Here is a 21,690-nt window from a genome sequence, read left to right as displayed (position 1 = left end):
TAACCGTCTCAAACATGAAAAGGATCGTTCACAAGAAGGCGAGTTCATAGGTATGGTAAGATACAAACGAAACAACTCGAAAATTAATGGAAAAATATGTTTCACATTATTTCCTACACATGCAGATGCAACCACTCTTTCTTCAATGGACTTGTTCTTAATAATTTACATTTTATAAAAACACTGCAGTTCTGCCACGAGGCATTCCTTGTCTAGGTTGTAGTAGTTGCAAACAAATTTACACTAGAGGCGTTAATTTATATTTTCACCTAGAATGTTACTCAGGTGATTTAGGACATCTAAATTGTTTTCATCCAGCCGGTCTCGTATTTATTGTACAAGAATGTCAAGAAGAGGGAAATGTATCGCAATTATGTAAAACTGTTTCACAGTTTCAAAGAGAGTTTTACTACCACCCTCTATTTTTCGTGGTATTCTGCTTTTCTTGGTAACTGTGCAGGCTGGAAACCATACTGTTTGGCTACCTCAGTGCAGTGATTAAACAGTTGAGTGAAAAAGGCATCTGTCCTAAAAGAAAGCAAAACATCAATAGTGTTGTTCGCCACACGTTTTACTACCACTTTGGAAGGAGTTAGATAGGATGCTGCACTGAGAAATAACTCTACTTTACAACAAAAGATCAAACATAAAATTGAAATCTTCCATGCATTTAAGTAGGGCACTTGCCTCGCCACCAAAGGCATGATCAGTTGCTGCGATTTCGCTCGAAGCTGTCAATGTAGTTTCAAAATTATCAAGTAATAAACGTACAGCTTCAACACGACAGTACCATCTGGTGTCACTCAGAGACTTCAATGTTTTTGTTCCACCACTGAAAACTATTGTGCTTTTTCGAATTTTTTTCAAAAATTGCGTGGTGTTCGCCTGATTTTTCGATGAAGTTGTACATAGTTTGTACAGTGGAAAAAGGATTCCTTATTGATGTTACCCCTGTGCAACAACTTACAATGCAGAGATTTAAAATGTGTGCATTGCAGTGAATGTACATTGACAAAGGGTTTTCTTTCTGGATTCTTGCCGCAACTCCTTTGTACTGCCCTCGCATATTCGATGCTCCATCGTAGCATTGAGCTCGTATGTTTTGTACTTCCAAATTTAATGAAGTTAAAACATCCTTCAATAGATTTTCTAACGATTCACCATCAGTTTTTTTCTGTATAGTAAAATCCTACAAACGATTCATGAACCTCTAGATTTTCGTTCACATATCTTATCACAACAACTACTTGCTGCAGTCTGGAAATATCTTGTGTTTCATCAGCAATCAAGCAAATATTTTTGCCTGTCTTATTTTATCAGTGATATGAGTCTTTATTTGCTCTCCCATAATGGTTAGCAGTTCATTCTGAAATTTCCCATCTGTGTACTGGAAGTTTTTTGTTTCGATCAGCAAAGAATTGTTTTATTAATGTGCTGTCTTTGCTGCGAAGCTCCATCATCTCCAAAAAATTCCCTTTATTTTTTGAAGCAGTTGTCTCATCGTGACCTCTTAAGGCAATTGCCTGCCTTCCACAAAATATCAAGGTTTCGCACACTACTTGTAGGTATAGTCTGTTTTCTTGAACGTCTTTGGAATATTTATCAATAACCCTTTCGGCAATGCTTCCATCTTTTTCGGCCTGCTGACATTAAGCAAATTTCACTTTGTTTCTGATATGTGTGTTACTCTTCTGATGGTTCTTTAAAGCTATAGTAGCCTTCTTCCACTTGCAAAATTCGGTGACTGTAAAAGCATCTTCAGCTGTTGTTACCATTTCTGATTGGTGAAATAGTCGGCATATGAAACAGTAGACTTTGTCGTTCAGTGGGCTATACTCCAGCCAAGTATATGTTTTGTACCACTCAGCTCTAAATTTCCGACCAACCGTAACAGGAAATTTTAACTTGTCCGGCTGAAATAGACCCTCTTTGAAGTATTTCATAGCTAGAGATGGATGATGACAGGGATCACGTTCGTTTCTGAGTAATAGGTCAGGCACACAAGAGTCGTCTTTAGTACAAAAAGCGGAAACATCTCGTTTGAAAACAGATTCAGCCCTAGACGAAGAAGCACGGTCACTCAAGTGAGAGCAAGGAGCGGGCAGTTGATGAGAAGACGAATCAGATGCCTCATCCTCTTCTTGCTGACAGCTCTCATTTCGCTTCTTCTTACAGGGTGGTCCAAAAAAGGACAGTAGTGAACTCTTTCCTTTTAGTTGAGACTTGAAATATAAACACACCGACTTAACATAACATAAAAAATTACATAAAAATATTATATATGACAATTTAGTACAATCATAAATTCAGTGGTTTTGTGATTCTGTCAATAACTTTTGGTTATTATGGCAGTATGAAAGTACAAAACAAAAAAAAATTAAGTATAGGGGAAGTAATGAGACATGGGACAAACTAGGGAAAGTGATAAATAGTGCACTTTGTTCCCTCCCCCCTCCCTCGGGCCGGCCCGAAATAATTTTGATGTGTATTACATTGAAATGTTATGACGTACAATTGACACATAGCCTACCACAAATGTTTTTTTTTTTTTTTTTTTTTGGCAATTCACTTTCACTATTTTGATCCGTGTCACAGAATAAACAAGTAACAGAAGCAACATAGTGTGGATTTTAACGAACTCTTTTATTTAATTGTTGCCATGGCACCAAAGATGGTTTACACTGAATGTGGATGTTATGTCATACTAAAAATTTTACTTATTTCAAGTTTTTTGAGGAAACATTTACCAAGAAAGTATTATGACGCATACTATTTTCAGATGAATTATTTCGGGATAGATATATTACAGAAGTATTGGGCGGCCGTGTTTACATTTAATTTCTGCACGCCCCGAGAGCTGGTACAAAAACAACAATGAAAAATCTGTCTAATGTCACTTCTGTTAGCTTTACTTATACTGTTCCCGTATCCCATTATTACCCACAGACAGAGAAACTTTACATACACAGAAAAGTTCTCTGTGTGGGTAATTTCGTACCACCAATCGTTTTAGAAGTTAAACTAAAATTATAGCTCATAAAATGATTTACAGCAGTTGGTTTACTACGTTGAGTATTAATTTTACGTGAGACGTAATACAAATGTAAGAAGTTTTGTTTTATTTATACGAAATTTATTATTTTTACTGCTATGTTGCTATCTTTTGGTGACATTGGAACTAACAACGAACATGGAATGAATGTAATTCACTCACAGTGATGCTGCGCCGTGTGTCAGCGCTAAAGAGAGGTAACTATTAACACCTACAAAAAAGTTTTTTTTTCTCTAGAATTTTTGGGGTGGCAAGTGCCCCCCCTTGCCACCCCCAAATCCCGCCTATGCCTAGAGCCGAAGTTACCGAAGTATAAACTTCTTCTTTCTACAGAAGAACGTTTCAATGCTACCTACAATAAAGAAGCTGCAGACCTTAGGTAAAGTGTGTTAAAGTAATAATTATATACATATTTTGAGATCACTCTGTGAAAAAAAAAAAAAAAAAATATTGTTTCTACTCGGGATCCAACTTGGATTGTATATATGCCAGGTGTAAAACTCTTCTTCTCAACGCATGTAAAAGTTCCTCAGATGCATAACTGTTTGCTGCTAAACGACGGTATGTAATTATCTGCTCCGGAAAACACATTCCGTTTCCTGAAACGGAGGAGGGACAGAATCTTATTGTGACATCGTTCTACTCGACTAGCAATTCCGCCAGGAGAGAGAGGATGATTTCCATTGTTTCCTCGTGAAACTGGAGGGGAGAAGGAGCAAGCACGTGCATCAGTCCGACTCGCGATGATGTCATTTAACAGAGCGATTAACATCCTAGATTATGCAGGCTTCGCGGAGATGAGCCACTTGGTTGGCGTGCTACATAAAAGATGGTTCTAGACTTTCATTTCTTATCTTCCTCACACCTACGCTAAAAATCGATTCATTGCAGTAACAGCATCCTCGGAGACATTTAACTCGATCGTTAAAAAAATATGTCATTAATTCGTTAGTAAAAATATTTTTTAACATGTAAACATCTTAGCTCTCAGTATAGGGCATTTGGAAGGAGTAATTTCATTAAATAGGAATGAAATTCAGTGAACAGAAATGTATCACAAAGATGACGGAACCACGTGTAGCAAGAAAACCGCGCATATCGTCAATTTCGTAAACATTAAGGGACATACCAAACGTACTGGTGTGCCAAATGAAGCTTTAAGTTAGTGAAACAATAAAAAGTTAACTGAATTTGAAAATACGTAAGTAAACCGTCATTACAATGATTGTAATACACATTATCCTTCTAAATTCCGAATAAGCTTATTAGCACAGTGGTAAAGCGCGTTCTTGATAACTTTCAGGGGCAAGGTTTAAAGCTTAGAACGGGACTTATTTTTACGTTTTAAATAACATTAAAATATATTAATAATTACGGATCAGCTCAAAAAAGTAAATTATTGTTTATAGGAATTATTTACAGAATGATTTCAGTCGTTTAAGCATAAACAAATATACAAATATTTACTTAGCATAATAATATTGTCTGTTTGGAAATTTTTAAATTAATGTTTAAGTAATGCCATAGAAATATAAATTATATCTTGTGCGGAAAATTTATTTTATTAAATCTTCAGTGAATTGTAACAAAATGAATACTATTTTAAAATTCCTTATTAAAATCAGTTCCAAGGCCGGTGTTATATTGGAGCCGGGGTTATAGTCAAAAAACAGTCGCACAACATTTGTTCCCAACTGTCCAACAATAAGCTTGCCTGTAATAATTTCAATTCCTTTATGGCTTTAAGACACACAGATCTCATGTGGACATGTTTCGTATGTAGTATCTAGACGTGGGGTCAGTTAAGTTTATAGGTTGGTTTAATGACGAAGTAGAGTCGTTGGTAAAACAATATCGCACTGACTCCTGCATCTTACGCCTAGTTATCCATGTGCAAAATTGTCTGCTCTGTCTCTTCGAGGGTGACTCTCGGATCACTGCGGTGACATCTAGGCCCTATAGTTTTTGCCTGTGAAATATAAAAAGGAAAAAAAAAGTATCCTTGATTATACATCTCTGTGGTTCTATAAAATTAAAAACATTATCATGTCTTCTATATATTAAGAGTATTCTTGCGTGAAAAATATTTAACTTCCAACTTCAAAGCCTATTTAATAAAAGAGCACGTGTAAATTCAGTACACGTGAAAGAAGTGAAAATTACTTATCTGGCAATTCAAACCTCGATACGTAAGTAAATACATTTTTATAAATTGTATTATTAATATTTAATTCTATAATTTTGTTATGATTTTTGAAACATTTAAGAATTTCAAGATGGCTGATAATTTTCAAGTTGGGGGGATTTTAAAATTTTATTAATGAATTTTTGTTAATTTAAAACATTTTCCTAATATTTTAGCATAAATATTACAGATTTTCAAGATGATGGACAATTTTCCAGATGGTGGAAGTTTTTTATTAAAATTTTACTACTTAAATTATTTTCATTAGTTGTAATTTTTTTCTAAATTATGGCATTACAATTACAGATTTTCAAAATGGCGACCTTAACGAAAATTGGAATGCTAGGGAGTGGTGTGTTGGAAAGAGAAAGTTATAGAATCCAAAATGGCGGAGCCAAGATGGCCGCCAACGTCAAAGTCAAAGTCTTCCAAGATGGCTGCAATGACATCACAATCCATTATGGTGACCGTAACGAAAAGTGCCTCAGAAACGTGATTTAATATGGCGGTAGGCTCACGCTCTACAACCAGAAGCCAGTTTCAGTACCTACCAATATATACTACTCACACTCTCTACACTGCTGGTTGAACAAGGAGGAACGTGTGCGCGCTGGAAACAAATATGAAATTCAAGGCACTCACAGCTGACTGTATAGGATACCTTCATCTCTATTCTGAAACAAGTGCATGCGAACACTCCCTATCCTATTCTTACGTTCATTTATATCTCTCGGTTTTTAATTTTTTTGTGTGGGAGAATCATCATACAAAGAGGGGAACGAAAATGAGCCAATTAACGTATATAACATAGTGCTCTCCTTTGCAAAGTAACTATTCTCGGTACTTTTCGTATCAGAAAAGTTGGATTTAAATTCGGCCTTAATATTATACTCTCATCGTGCCCAAAGAAGTTTTACTTCATGAATAATGTAGTTTAAGAAAGAATGTACACTTACGATAGCTCACACATACACTCAGATTAAAGAGAATGCCAACATCCAATTACTGCGCTGAGAAACGGTTCCGATCTGCGTTTTGTTTTCCTTCCTGGGCTCCCAATCTATATGATGATGAGAAAACAGCAAACAGATTCTTTCCTTCCATCTCAGCCGGAATATGGCATCCCAGTCGATCTGATAAGCTGGGCGTTTTACCATCGCCGTTCCCTCCCCGCCCAGACCTGGGCTCGGCTGAGCACCTGAGCGCTTCTCGCTCCACAGGGACCGGCTGTCGTGACGCCCCAAGCCCGGCTACAAGCAGGTATCTCCTCTCGCTGCCGGTGGAGCAGACCTCGCCCATTGCACTCCTTGTTACCAGAGCTATACATCCTGTTCTGTCGCCATAGTACTGGCCAGTGTTGTACTATGTGAGCAACATAACCACTGTTAACATTTCCTTGCAATGAGCGTGTTTTAACTAAGAACTTAAATATTTTCACTTAAAATGTACTAGTAATATGCCCTCAAATCAAGCAGAATTAAAATAACAAAAAATCGCCTTTTTAAACTATGTACTTTAAAGAAAAATTTATGTAAGTAAAATAATAACGTCATTACTAGCACGCATCCTATAAGCTTATTTCATTGCCTGGCTCGTTCATGGTAAAATATATCTCCCTTATCCTTGTCAATCAAGAACATGAAATTCAGAGTAGAAGGAGTAAAATTTCTTGGCCTTGTTATATCTAATCATGAGTCACTTAATGGTGAAAAAAAAATGTATCTGCCTTGGGATTTTTACTTGACAGGCGTTTATCATATGATACCTAGTAATTATTTGGTATAAGTAATGTTAGTTGCGTGACGCCCTTGTTCTCAGCGTATTGAAAAGACGACATCCTCATATCAATGGCTTGCCAAGTCTTCAAGAAATTCTGCGAGCAATACAATATCTTAAAATACAGGTAGTACATTCTCGTCCTATTTAATACCTACTAGAAATTTTTCTCATTTAAAATACGACAAAGTTCTATGACATAAACAATAGTTAACCTCGTCTTAATTTGTGCTACTGTCTTATTTACAATGGATTTCTAATATATGTAGTTTAAAAAAACTACCTTGACATTAATAAAATGCAATATTTAATATTTTGATAATGTTAACAATTTGGGAGCATACACGTTACAAACCTAAATTACCGCGTTTATTACGATTATAGTAAAGAAGAACCGATATTTATGTATTAGACATAAAAAAAATGGTTGTCTGTAAAGTCAGTTTACGGACGATAGTTTAACGTGACAACGTCATAACAAAACATTAATGAAATGACTGCATACTTTTATTAATAAAATTGAATCATTTTTATTGAATTATCACTATTTTGTACGGATACAAAGAAGGAGTGAAATGAAATCTACAATTTAATTGATAAATTTAGTTTTATTTGCACTCATTAATTCAAATATGTTTATTACTTTAACGAAGAGATTATTCCAACAATAACTTTTATACAAGTTTGCTATTTAACTTCTTCCAATCTGTGTTATTCTGTTAAGGATAGGACGATGATAGGAAAAGTAGGAAACGAATGGGAATGTTTCAGGTTTAATGTGCCTCGAAAAAGTCAAATGGATGGTTGTTCCAATCGAGTGGAAGAGAGATAGATGCGGCGCAAGCGTACAATGAGCGTAACGGGACACAGCGTAACGGGACAATGTGCGTTACGGGACACTTTTTCGTGCGTGCACACGGCGTTCAACGATTTATTAGACGTTGTCACGTCAAAAAAACGCTCCGCGGTTTCTAAACCAGATAAACGCGTATATTCGTTCAAATACTGCTGCTAGGATACCCATGCCAACGTTATGATTATGGTTCAGTTATTTGATGGCAATGATGTTAAATTTAAATAAAAATTGTAAGATAAATTTTAACATTATAATCAGGTGACTTTTAACAATAGTAGTATACGAATGTATTTCCTGCGCCAGGATGCAGGATGTGGTGCCGGTGCCGAGCCACATCTCCGATTGTAACGTCACGGCGGCCATATTGGATGAGCGTAACGGGACATAGCGTAACGGGACAAGTAGATCACGGCGGCCATCTTGGATCCGCCATCTTTAAATCGAGCGCCCCACTCACTCATGATGAAATTTTCGTCTCGGTTGCCATATTGATATTTTCTGTTCCGCTGGAGGCAGCCATCTTGGATACCGTCCACTTTGTTTCTGTTGTTTGTTCCTAGATAGTGCCAGCATTGCTCTTGATTTTTTTCTGTTCCATTGGAGGCCACCATCTTGGATACCGATGACTTTGTTTCTGTTGTTTGTTCCTAGATAGCGACAGCGTCGCTCTTGATTTTTTTCTGTTCCACTGGAGACCGCCATCTTGGATACAGTCGTCTTTGTTTCTGTTGTTTGTTCCTAGATAGCGCCAGCCTCGCTCTTGATTTTTTTCGGTTATGCTGGAGGCCGCCATCTTGGCTACCGTCGACTTTGTTTCTGTTGTTTGTTTCTAGATAGCGCCAGCGGCACTCTTGATTTTTTTCTGTTCCACTGGAGGCTGCCATCTTGGATACCGGCGACTTTGTTTCTGTTGTTTGTTCCTAGATAGTGCCAGCGTCACTTTGTCTTATCACATAAGGTCGATGTTCCATTACCTACCATAGCTATTATGATACTTATCGTCATATTAAATTTAATTTTTATGCAAAATACATTGGAAGCGCTGTGATTCGAACCAGCGCAGATCTGATCACTAGATTGGAAATCATACGCCTTTAACCACTCGGCTATCGAGACATTTACCAGACTGAGAATAAAATAAGGTATATAATAAAATAACATGCATATTCGGACTTGATTTTTTTTTAAATTTTAAGTAATAATAGTACTTCCTGTTCGAGACAGAACCACCATTTTGTATTAAGTCGTAACTGTTGCAATTATCGTTACGCCCGCAATCATTAAAATCCGCAATTTTTATGTTAGAATATCGGGAAAAAATTTAAAAATTAAAAAAATTATTTAATCGAATTGAATATTAAAAATCTTTAAAACCACTGTTGCATGTTTCGTTACGGCCGCCATTTTGAAAATCTTTATTTACTATCCGATATTAATTAAAAAAATTCAAAATTTCATCAAAAAATTAACTTAATAGAATTCTGATTGATTAGATTGTTTTACGTCCTTGGTTCGAAACCGGTGAGGGCAAAAAATAAAAAGAAACATCAGATCCTTCCTTTAAAGAAGCCACCTACAGACTGACCTACAACCAATATCAAGGTTTATATCGTCAGCTGGTATGATGTCATATCCGCCATCTTGTCTTCGTCCGCTGGAGACCACCATATTGTTTTCGTCTGCTAGAGTGTGCAGGCGACATGTTAATATAATTTTCTGTTCACCATACCTTTAACCTCGTCTATTGACATTGAATTATGACCTTGACCTTGAAATTTGACCTTGATCTTCAAAATTTGACCTTGACCTTGATCTTGAACTTTGACCTTGATCTTGAACTTTGACTTTGGCCTTGAACTATGACCTTGACCTTGAACATTGACCTTGACCATGAAATTTAACCTTGACCTTGAACTTTGACCTTGATCTTTGACTTTGACCTTGACATCCATCATGGATCTGTCATTTTATGTTCAGTACATGCTACCAGGAGCTACCACCTGCTAGTGGTCATTGCAACCATCATGTTTTCGTCTGCTGGAGGACACCATATTGTGTATACTCGTCTTACCATCATGATAGTTTTATTCTAACCTGCTACAGTGCAGTAATTATTATTATTGAGGTGCCCGCCATCTTGAAATTTGGGCGCCATCTTGAAATGATATAATTATTTAGCTAGAAATGCGGGAAAAATTCCAAAAGTCTTCGAAAAATCAATTATTATATATTCAAATTGAATCCATGGATTCCTGTCCACGGTTCGATTGTTGGCCAGTCACAGATGTAACTAATTATTAAATACATTTTAGGTTCTGTTTTCCGTTACCTTTCACGGAGTTTATTAATCATTCACTCTACGAAAATCAACTCAAGTCAATATACCTGACCAACGAATTAAATACATTACCAATTAGCCTATCATGAAAGTCTAATTTTTCATTAATCTGAATAACATACAAGCCGTTCATGTACAAAGCCACACATACAGGCCGATTGTCTTCAGACCATGTGACCGAGTCATGTCAATATCAGATGTATAGGATAGTCATTTCAGGACCGCATGACCTTCTTCCTCGTTAGCTAATTATATTCAATTAGTCCATCGTGACAATTTTTAGACATACTAAAAGACCAAGTGACCTTGATAAATATTTTAGTAACACCAAGAGGTTTTGAACTAGTATATAAGTAGTATGTAAATGCGGCTACTGAAACAGGGTTCAGGGTGTGGAGCCGATAGCCGACTCCGCCATATTGGATTTGTGACGTCACGACGGCAAAAAATCCTCAAAATTCCTCAAAAATGACTCAAAATGACTCAAAATTTCCCGTTTTAAGAAAAAATTTCCCGTTTTCGAGGGAAAAATTCCCGTTTCGAGGGAAAATTTCCCGATTTAGTCCTTAAAAATCCCAACGGCTAGAAATGTCCTGATAGAGGCTTAAGCATCCTTAACTCAAGCCTCAGTTAAGCCTCTATCAGAATGTGACCTTGACCTTTGACCTTGACCCCGACGGCCATCGTTTTCTCGAACATTCCGGCATTGTGTTATCGGACATTTTGAATTATGACGTCACCGTTGCAATTTCCGTTACGGCCGCCATCTTTAAATTTATTATCCGATTTTAATGAAAAAAATTTTAAAATTATTAAAAAATCAAATAAAAATTTTTTTAATAACATATTTAAAAAACAAACATTTACAACACGGAGCTCGGAGTCCTCGGTTCGAACCCGACGAGTGCAAAAAAAAAATAAAAATGGCGACCGATCCTTCCCTCGTGGTGGGTGCTGGCAGACTGACTCCCGCCACTTTTTATCATCATCTAGTATGACGTCATGGCCGCCATCTTGTCTTCGATGCTGGAAGCCATCATCATTGTATCGTCGGCTAGAGTGCGCCAATGACATGTTAGTTTAATTCGTATCCGCTAGAGTGCAGTAATAATTTATTACTGTGACACCCGCCATCTTATCATTTGGCCGCCATCTTGAAAATCCGTAATTATTTAGCTAGAAATTCGGGAAAAGTTCCAAAATTCATTAAATAAATCACTCATTCATTTACATATTGATTCGATCGATTCCCGTCCTCGGTTCGATACCCGATCGATGCAATAATGTTTAATCTTATTTAAAAAATAATAATTTCAATATACCATGTTCAACATTCGTAAAGAGTCTCTAAATCCTCTACGACCACCATCCTATCAGACATCAAGACCACCATATTGGAAATGTGTAATTTTAATGCTAGAGATCCGGGAAAAAGTTCAGAAATCATTAAATAAATTTCCGATCAATATACTGATTAATTAGATCGACTAAGGTCCTTGGTACGATACCCGATCGATGCAATAATGTTTAATCTTATTTAAAAAATAATAATTTCAATATACCATGTTATCATTCGTAAAGAGTCTCTAAATCCTCTACGACCACCATCCTATCAGACATCAAGACCACCATATTGGAAATGTGTAATTTTAATGCTAGAGATCCGGGAAAAAGTTCAGAAATCATTAAATAAATTTCCGATCAATATACTGATTAATTAGATCGACTAAGGTCCTTGGTACGATTTAGGATGATGCAAAAAAATTAAATATTACATCAATTTAACATAATAGTAACAGGTTCGAGGAATTAAACACCGCAAGTTCTTTTACAAACATAATATTTATTACATAAATTCTATTCTACTACAGGATCACTTACGAAAGCCAGCAATCTTATAATCATTTAGTTCCACAGCGGTGTGAAATGACTAATTCTTAGCTCCAATCGGTTTATACTAGACAGAGTCCAGCCAGAACCTTTACAAACTTAGTCCACCTCTTCTTGACAGAGTTTCTGGATACCGTTTTTAACAGTTTGCTTCACATCGTCAGAACTGTAAATTACTGTAGCCGATGTCTTGAATGCACACTTCTTCACTTTGTCATCTAACGGATATGGCTTTCCATATAGACAGTCCAACCACAAGTTATATTTTAATGGACCGTTTGTTGCTACGTCATCAGTAAGCTGATTGATTATGTCCTGTCTGATATCATCAAGAAAATTACAAATGTCTTTCGACTCACCGAACGTATTTAGATAATAGTAGTCTTTCAACGTTCCACGAAATGCAGACTGCGCCAAGTAGAAGCCATTATCGTTTCCTTGTAATGCTCCGAACACAGTCTTAGGTTTATTTTCATGTTCAGACGTCATACCAATCGGTTGCTGCACATCTGTTTTTTTGCTTGAACGCTCACGAGCCTTCAACCTAAACCGAGGAGTCGTAATTGCGGCAGGTAGTTCAGCAGTAGGCGCACGAACTTCACCTTTACAGTTTATCGCATGTCGTCGCAAATTATCGATTCGAGTAAACCATTTAAGGCACTCATCACATCGAAACTTCATGCGAGAAGGATTCTTCGTGGATTTGCTCCGCTCATGTCTTCATGCATCATGGGAAAATGCGAACGACGTATCACAGTAGCTGCAAGGATGCCGTGGTGATGAAGACGATCCTTTCATACCTGATCCAGATACAGGCGTTGCAACAGTAGTACCATTTCCAGGCATTCTCTTATGCACATCGATGCATCGTTGTTGCGCCGAAACCTTTACTTTCTGCCGCACAGCAGGACCTTTGCATGCCTTCATGTGCGTTTTCATATTATCTTTTCTGGCAAACTGCTTATGACATTTCTCACAAACAAACATTTTACGATATAGGTTCTTGGTACATTCGCTCCTCTCGTGCCGCCGAGCATTGCTGTTGTTTGAGAAAATCTTGTCGCAGTAACAGCACCGATGTTCGCTAGTTGTCAAATCAGCATCCATTGAAGGCTCCATCGAGGTCGTATCGTCGATCGTCGTGGTTTCCTGCACATCCAGCTCAGTAGTCGTTAAGCTATCTTCTGCTGGTGGTATCACATCTGTTGAAATCTCCTCCAATGTTGACGTCGTCGTCGTTGCCAACGGGATCTGCTCCACCATTGTCGTCGCTGACGTCAAGGTTCCCGTAGACGATGGTACAACGTCCATCGAGTTCGGCGTTAAAGTTGGTAAAGATTCCATCGAGTTCTCAAGAACAGGTAATTACGCGACTTATGCACCAGATGAAATAATCTAGGTGATCCTTACACCGTCGACGACAGTAACAAACTGAGCGACCTGCTGTCTAGGACTTGCTTATATACATGCACCGGATGGAATAATACGCAAGTCAAATCAAGAACAATTTACTATAATACTAGAGTCAATACAACATTAAAAATAGAAGGACCATCAACGAAAAGGCAGCACATTTGGAAGCACCGACAACGAAAAGGCAGCACATTTGGAAGCACCGACAACGAAAAGGCAGCACATTTGGAAGCACCGACAACGAAAAGGCAGCACATTTGGAAGCACCGACAACGAAAAGGCAGCACATTTGGAAGCACCGACAACGTAAAGGCAGGCTTGACGCTAGCGTACAAGCTAGAGGACAAGGATGAATCTAATAGCCTAAGGAAGAGTGATCTGCATTACGACAATAATTTTCTTGGCTCTTCCGATCTCGACAAAGAACTTAAATTGAAGAAGGTTGATGATTTACGGAAGAATGAAGACAATGGAAGAATCCTTAACGTGAAAAGTGAGAATATATTCCAGCCGAATTCAAGTAGATCTTTCCTACTTTGTAAAAATGATGGACTCCTAAAAAGGAAGCATGAAGACGATGAAGACACTTCAACATCATCAACATCGAATTATTACGGTAAATTGGATGAAGACGATTCCTTCTATGGTGATTGTTACAGTGACTCTGAGGCTGTTGACAAAGACATAGACTATGATGAAGCACCTAAAGCTGCCAAGATCGAAGAATGTGGCGGTGTCTTGAGACCAAAACGATGGAAACGATGTGATATATTAAAAAAATCTGATCAAGCTTGTGATGATCACCGTCTCAAACATGAAAGTTACCCTGAGGTTGGTGGTAAAACGGAAGACACCAGAGATCATAATATTTATTATAAAGGTGCCAGGAAGATGGTGGTAGAAGAGAATGATTACTCATCATGGAAAGATCCAAACATATTGGTTGACCGGCTAAGACTTCTGCATGGTTCGCTTTGTGCAGGAAACTATTCGTGCATCAAAGAAATATCCTTCATACTCAAGGAACTGAGGAATGCTGGCTACATACAATATTGACTTGTTTTACTTGCATTTGTATAATGTAAAGCAATAAAATAAATAATTTAAATTATAAGAATGTAATGTTTTTATTTCTTGTATTATGATTTCTTACTAAGACTTAGATCTCGTAACTTGTGCTTCCTTTTTGCCTTTTTTAGTTGATGGAGCTTCCAAATGTGCTTCCTTATTCGATGATGCATCCAAAATGTGCTGCCCTTTCGTTGTCGGTGCTTCCAAATGTGCTGCCTTTACGTTGTCGGTGCTTCCAAATGTGCTGCCTTTTCGTTGTCGGTGCTTCCAAATGTGCTGCCTTTTCGTAGTCGGTGCTTCCAAATGTGCTGCCTTTTCGTAGTCGGTGCTTCCAAATGTGCTGCCTTTTCGTTGTCGGTGCTTCCAAATGTGCTGCCTTTTCGTTGTCGGTGCTTCCAAATGTGCTGCCTTTTCGTTGTCGGTGCTTCCAAATGTGCTGTCTTTTCGTTGTCGGTGCTTCCAAATGTGCTGCCTTTTCGTTGTCGGTGCTTCCAAATGTGCTGCCTTTTCGTTGTCGGTGCTTCCAAATGTGCTGCCTTTACGTTGTCGGTGCTTCCAAAAGTGCTGCCTTTACGTTGTCGGTGCTTCCAAATGTGCTGCCTTTTCGTTGTCGGTGCTTCAAAATGTGCTGCCTTTTCGTTGTCGGTGCTTCCAAATGTGCTGCCTTTTCGTTGTCGGTGCTTCCAAATGTGCTGCCTTTTCGTTGATGGTCCTTCTATTTTTAATGTTGTTTTGACTCTAGTATTATTGTAAATTGTTCTTGATTTGACTTGCGTATTATTCCATCCGGTGCATGTATATAAGCGAGTCCTAGACAGCAGGTCGCTCAGTTTGTTACTGTCGTCGACGGTGTAAGGATCACCTAGATTATTTCATCTGGTGCATAAGTCGCGTAATTACCTGTTCTTGAGAACTCGATGGCATCTTTACCAACGTTAACGCCGAACTCGATGGACGTTGTACCATCGTCTACGGGAACCTTGACGTCAGCGACGACAATGGTGGAGCAGATCCCGTTGGCAACGACGACGACGTCAACATTGGAGGAGATTTCAACAGATGTGATACCACCAGCAGAAGATAGCTTAACGACTACTGAGCTGGATGTGCAGGAAACCACGACGATCGACGATACGACTTCGATGGAGCCTTCAATGGATGCTGATTTGACAACTAGCGAACATCGGTGCTGTTACTGCGACAAGATTTTCTCAAACAACAGCAATGCTCGGCGGCACGAGAGGAGCGAATGTACCAAGAACCTATATCGTAAAATGTTTGTTTGTGAGAAATGTCATAAGCAGTTTGCCAGAAAAGATAATATGAAAACGCACATGAAGGCATGCAAAGGTCCTGCTGTGCGGCAGAAAGTAAAGGTTTCGGCGCAACAACGATGAATCGATGTGCATAAGAGAATGCCTGGAAATGGTACTACTGTTGCAACGCCTGTATCTGGATCGGGTATGAAAGGATCGTCTTCATCACCACGGCATCCTTGCAGCTACTGTGATACGTCGTTCGCATTTTCCCATGATGCATGAAGACATGAGCGGAGCAAATGCACGAAGAATCCTTCTCGCATGAAGTTTCGATGTGATGAGTGCCTTAAATGGTTTACTCGAATTGACAGTTTGCGACATCATGCGAAAAAATGTAAAGGTGGAGTCTGTGCTCCTACTGCTGAACTACCTGCCGACATTTAGACTCCTCGCTTTAGATTGGAGACACGAAAGCGTACAACCAAAAAAACAGATGCCCGGCAACCGATTGTTATGACGTCTGCACATGGAACTAAACCTAAGACTGTGTTCGGAGCATTACAAGTGAACGATAATGTCTTCTACTTGGCGCAGTCTGCATTTCGTGGAACGTTGAAAGACTACTATTATCTAAATACGTTCGGTGAGTCGAAGGACATTTGTAATTTTCTTGACGATATCAGACAGAAGATAATCAATCAGCTTACTGATGATGTAGCAGCAAACGGACCTTTGAAATATAACTTGTGGTTGGACTGTATATATGGAAAACCATATCCGTTCGATGACAAAGTGGAGAAGTGTGCATTCAAGACATCGGCTGTAGTAATTTACAGTTCTAACGATGTGAAGCAAACTGTTAAAAATGGTATCCAGAAACTCTGTCAAGAAGAGGTGGACTAAGTTTGTAAAGGTTCTGGCTGGACTCTGTCTAGTATAAACCGATTGGAGCTAAGAATTAGTCATTTCACACCGCTGTGGAACTAAATGATTATAAGATTGCTGGCTTTCGTAAGTGATCCTGTAGTAGAATAGAATTTATGTAATAAATATTATGTTTGTAAAAGAACTTGCGGTGTTTAATTCCTCGAACCTGTTACTATTATGTTAAATTGATGTAATATTTAATTTTTTTGCATCATCCTAGATCGTACCAAGGACCTTAGTCGATCTAATTAATCAGTATATTGATCGGAAATTTATTTAATGATTTCTGAACTTTTTCCCGGATCTCTAGCATTAAAATTACACATTTCCAATATGGTGGTCTTGATGTCTGATAGGATGGTGGTCGTAGAGGATTTAGAGACTCTTTACGAATGATAACATGGTATATTGAAATTATTATTTTTTAAATAAGATTAAACATTATTGCATCGATCGGGTATCGTACCAAGGACCTTAGTCGATCTAATTAAACAGTATATTGATCGGAAATTTATTTAATGATTTCTGAACTTTTTCCCGGATCTCTAGCATTAAAATTACACATTTCCAATATGGTGGTCTTGATGTCTGATAGGATGGTGGTCGTAGAGGATTTAGAGACTCTTTACGAATGTTGAACATGGTATATTGAAATTATTATTTTTTAAATAAGATTAAACATTATTGCATCGATCGGGTATCGAACCGAGGACGGGAATCGATCGAATCAATATGTAAATGAATGAGTGATTTATTTAATGAATTTTGGAACTTTTCCCGAATTTCTAGCTAAATAATTACGGATTTTCAAGATGGCGGCCAAATGATAAGATGGCGGGTGTCACAGTAATAAATGATTGCTGCACTCTAGCGGATACGAATTAAACTAACATGTCATTGGCGCACTCTAGCCGACGATACAATGATGATGGCTTCCAGCATCGAAGACAAGATGGCGGCCATGACGTCATACTAGATGATGATAAAAAGTGGCGGGAGTCAGTCTGCCAGCACCCACCACTAGGGAAGGATCGGTCGCCATTTTTATTTTTTTTGCACTCGTCGGGTTCGAACCGAGGACTCCGAGCTCCATGTTGTAAATGTTTGTTTTTTAATTATGTTATTAAAAAAATTTTTATTTGATTTTTTAATAATTTTAAAAAATTTTCATTAAAATCGGATAATAAATTTAAAGATGGCGGCCGTAACGGAAATTGCAACGGTGACGTCATAATTCAAAATGTCCGATAACACAATGCCGGAATGTTTGAGAAAACGAAATGACGTCATCCAAGATGGTGGATCCAAGATGGCCGTCGGGGTCAAGGTCAAAGGTCAAGGTCACATCCTGATAGAGGCTTAACTGAGGCTTGAGTTAAGGATGCTTAAGCCTCTATCAGGACATTTCTAGCCGTTGGGATTTTTAAGGACTAAATCGGGAAATTTTCCCTCGAAACGGGAATTTTTCCCTCGAAAACGGGAAATTTTTTCTTAAAACGGGAAATTTTGAGCCATTTTGAGTCATTTTTGAGGAATTTTGAGGATTTTTTGCCGTCGTGACGTCACAAATCCAATATGGCGGAGTCGGCTCTCGGCTCCACACCCTGAACCCTGTTTCAGTAGCCCCATTCACATACTACTTATATATTCAGTCACTACATTTTGTACTACGCGCAATCAACAAAAAGAAAGCACCGCCATCGAAAAGGCAGCACATTTGGAAGCACCGAGAACGAAAAGGCAGTACCATCAACGAAAAGGCAGCACATTTGTCATTGACTCCAATATTCATTGGCTCCAATTTTCATTGGCTCAATTAATTCGCTCGCTCCAATATTAATCGGCTCCAATATTCATGGGCTCCAATATCAATTGGCTCAGATTGCTCCAAATGCTCCAAAAGGCTCCATCAGTCTTTTGGCTCCAACAGTCTTTTGGCTCCTATAGTCATTGGCTCCAATAGTCATTGACTACAATATTCATTGGCTCCAATATTCATTGGCACCAATATTCATTGGCTCCAATATCAATTGGCTCCAATTGCTCCAAATGCTCCAAAAGGCTCCAAATGCTCCAAATGGCTCCAATGCTCCAAATGCTCCAAAAGGCTCCAAAGGCTCCAATTGCTCCAAAATGCTCCATACCTCCAAAAGGCTCCAAAAGGCTCCATCAGTCTTTTGGCTCCTATAGTCATTCGCTCCAATAGTCAATGGCTACAATATTCATTGGCTACAATATTCATTGACTCCAATATTCATTGGCTCCAATATTCATTGCCTTTAAATGCTCCAAAAGGCTCCAAAGGCTCCAAATGCTCCAAATGGCTCCAAATGCTCCAAAAGGCTCCAAAAGGCTCAATCAGTCTTTTGGCTCCTATAGTCATTGACTCCAATAGTCATTGGCTACAATATTCATTGGCTCCAATATTCATTGGCTGCAATATTCATTGGCTACAATATTCATTGGCTCCAATATTCATTGACTCCAATATTCATTGGCTCCATCAGTCATTGACAAAAGTTTTTGGCTCCAAATATATTTGGCTAGAATTCTTCGAGTCTAAGATACTATGAGGCCACATGGCTACGAGTCTAAAATGATATAGCTGGTTACAGGTTATACATGGCTTGCGAGGCTTCAGAGCTACGAAGCTTCTAGTACACAAGTTTACGTGACTGCGAGGATACAGGACTTCAAGTCTGCATGAGTACTTGACTACGAAGCTACTCGTCTACAAGGCTCCAGTTGCCGCATCTGTCTTCGACGTAATTTTCTCTTTTGTTCCCGATTTTCTAACATAAAAATTGCGGATTTTAATGATTGCGGGCGTAACGATAATTGCAACAGTTACGACTTAATACAAAATGGTGGTTCTGTCTCGAACAGGAAGTACTATTATTACTTAAAATTTAAAAAAAAATCAAGTCCGAATATGCAAGTTATTTTTTTATATACCTTATTTTATTCTCAGTCTGGTAAATGTCTCGATAGCCAAGCGGTTAAAGGCGTATGTTTTCCAATCTAGCGATCGGATCTGCGCTGGTTCGAATCACAGCGCTTCCAATGTATTTTGCATAAAAATTAAATTTAATATGACGATAAGTATCATAATAGCTATGGCAGGTAATGGAACATCGACCTTATGTGATGAGACAAAGTGCCGCTGGCGCTATCTAGGAACAAACAACAGAAACAAAGTCGCCGGTATCCAAGATGGCAGCCTCCAGTGGAACAGAAAAAATAAATGCGCCGCTGGCGCTTTCTAGAAACAAACAACAGAAACAAAGTCGACGGTAGCCAAGATGGCGGCCTCCAGCATAACAAAAAAAAATCAAGAGCGATGCTGGCGCTATCTAGGAACATACCACAGAAACAAAGACGACTGTATCCAAGATGGCGGTCTCCAGTGGAACAGAAAAAAATCAAGAGCGACGCTGTCGCTATCTAGGAACAAACAACAGAAACAAAGTCGTCGGTATCCAAGATAGTGGCCTCCTGCGGAACAGAAAAAATCAATTTGGCAACCGTGACGAAAATTTCATCATGAGTGAGTGGGGCGCTCGATTAAAAGATGGCGGATCCAAGATGGCCGCCGCGATCTACTTGTCCCGTTACGCTATGTCCCGTTTCGCTGTGTCCCGTTTCGCTGTGTCCCGTTACGCTCATACAATATGGCCGCCGTGACGTCACAATCAGAGATGTGGCTCGGCACCGGCACCACATCCTGCATCTTGGCGCAGGAAATACATTCGTATACTACTAACAATGCATAATCTTTAAGCATGTGATAGCGAAATTTGAGCAAAGTTTCCTTACTTAAATTCACATACTCCATGGTGTAGGCCAGTAATGGTAATGTCAATTTTTTGATCCTTTCAAATTATTTATATAAGACTTGAATTTATGTACAATTTAAATTTTTCATGTACTTCCAATTAAAATATACTGTTACTAACCTTCACTTACTGCTTATATATTTTTGGCATTCCCAACATTTGAAAATTTGTCAACATTTCAAATGCATATTTTTCTTTTTTGAATGTTTTAAAGTAATATTACGCCATTAATATTGAAACTATCAACGTCTGGCATGACGGAAGAAAATATTTTGGGCTAACTTTTTTAACGTGCTTTTTTTAGCTTCACTTATATCTAACTATGTAATTAAATTTCATAAGTCCAAATAAACCCCACTTATAACCATCTTATCAATTTGAAAATTTTCGAGTGTATGTAATCCGGATGACAAAATAATTATTTCTTTACTATGACCCGTAAAGAGAGAGGTGAGGGTAATAGAGGCCTAAAACACTACTTTCGAGCAATGGTGTATGCAAGGGGCCTGGGCATGGCGGGACTGCCCCCGCCCTCCTCAGGAGGTTAGCTCCCAATATTTAGGACATTTTCTTAACAATTCTCTAGTGTTTTAGCACCGAGCCACCTCGCGTGAGTGAGAAGGCCCAGAAACAGCGGAGAAAGCATTAATGGCGATGCGAGCACGAGCAGAAAGCGTCCAGTCACATCTATGTGCAAGGCACAGTGCGTGCGTTTAGCATTCAGGCGTGTACTTGTGGTCGGTGCACTGTTTTCAACAAATATATCCAAAATTTTGTTGCAATTTTTTTTATTTGCAGTCACCTGATATTTGTTTTGATTATTACAACACAAAATCTCTATAACATCCTATTATTTACACGCTTTTGCCTTAGATACAAACAAAAATATGACAGTACTGTTTCGTACAAAGGAATATAACCCTGCTCAATGATAAATTGAGTTTATCTTTACATCTTACGAAAGTTAACATTAAATAACTTAACACCAATTTAGTTTACGGAACACTAAAAGCATTATTAATATAATAATAATGCAGGTTTACATTGGGCGGCGATTTAAACGGCATCCTCAAAGGTCAAATAACTT

This window comes from Bacillus rossius (assembly GCF_032445375.1).
Source record: "Bacillus rossius redtenbacheri isolate Brsri chromosome 4 unlocalized genomic scaffold, Brsri_v3 Brsri_v3_scf4_1, whole genome shotgun sequence".
NCBI classification, from domain to species: domain Eukaryota; kingdom Metazoa; phylum Arthropoda; class Insecta; order Phasmatodea; family Bacillidae; genus Bacillus; species Bacillus rossius.
The sequence above is the reverse complement of the archived record's forward strand: the minus strand, read 5'-3'. Positions refer to the sequence as shown.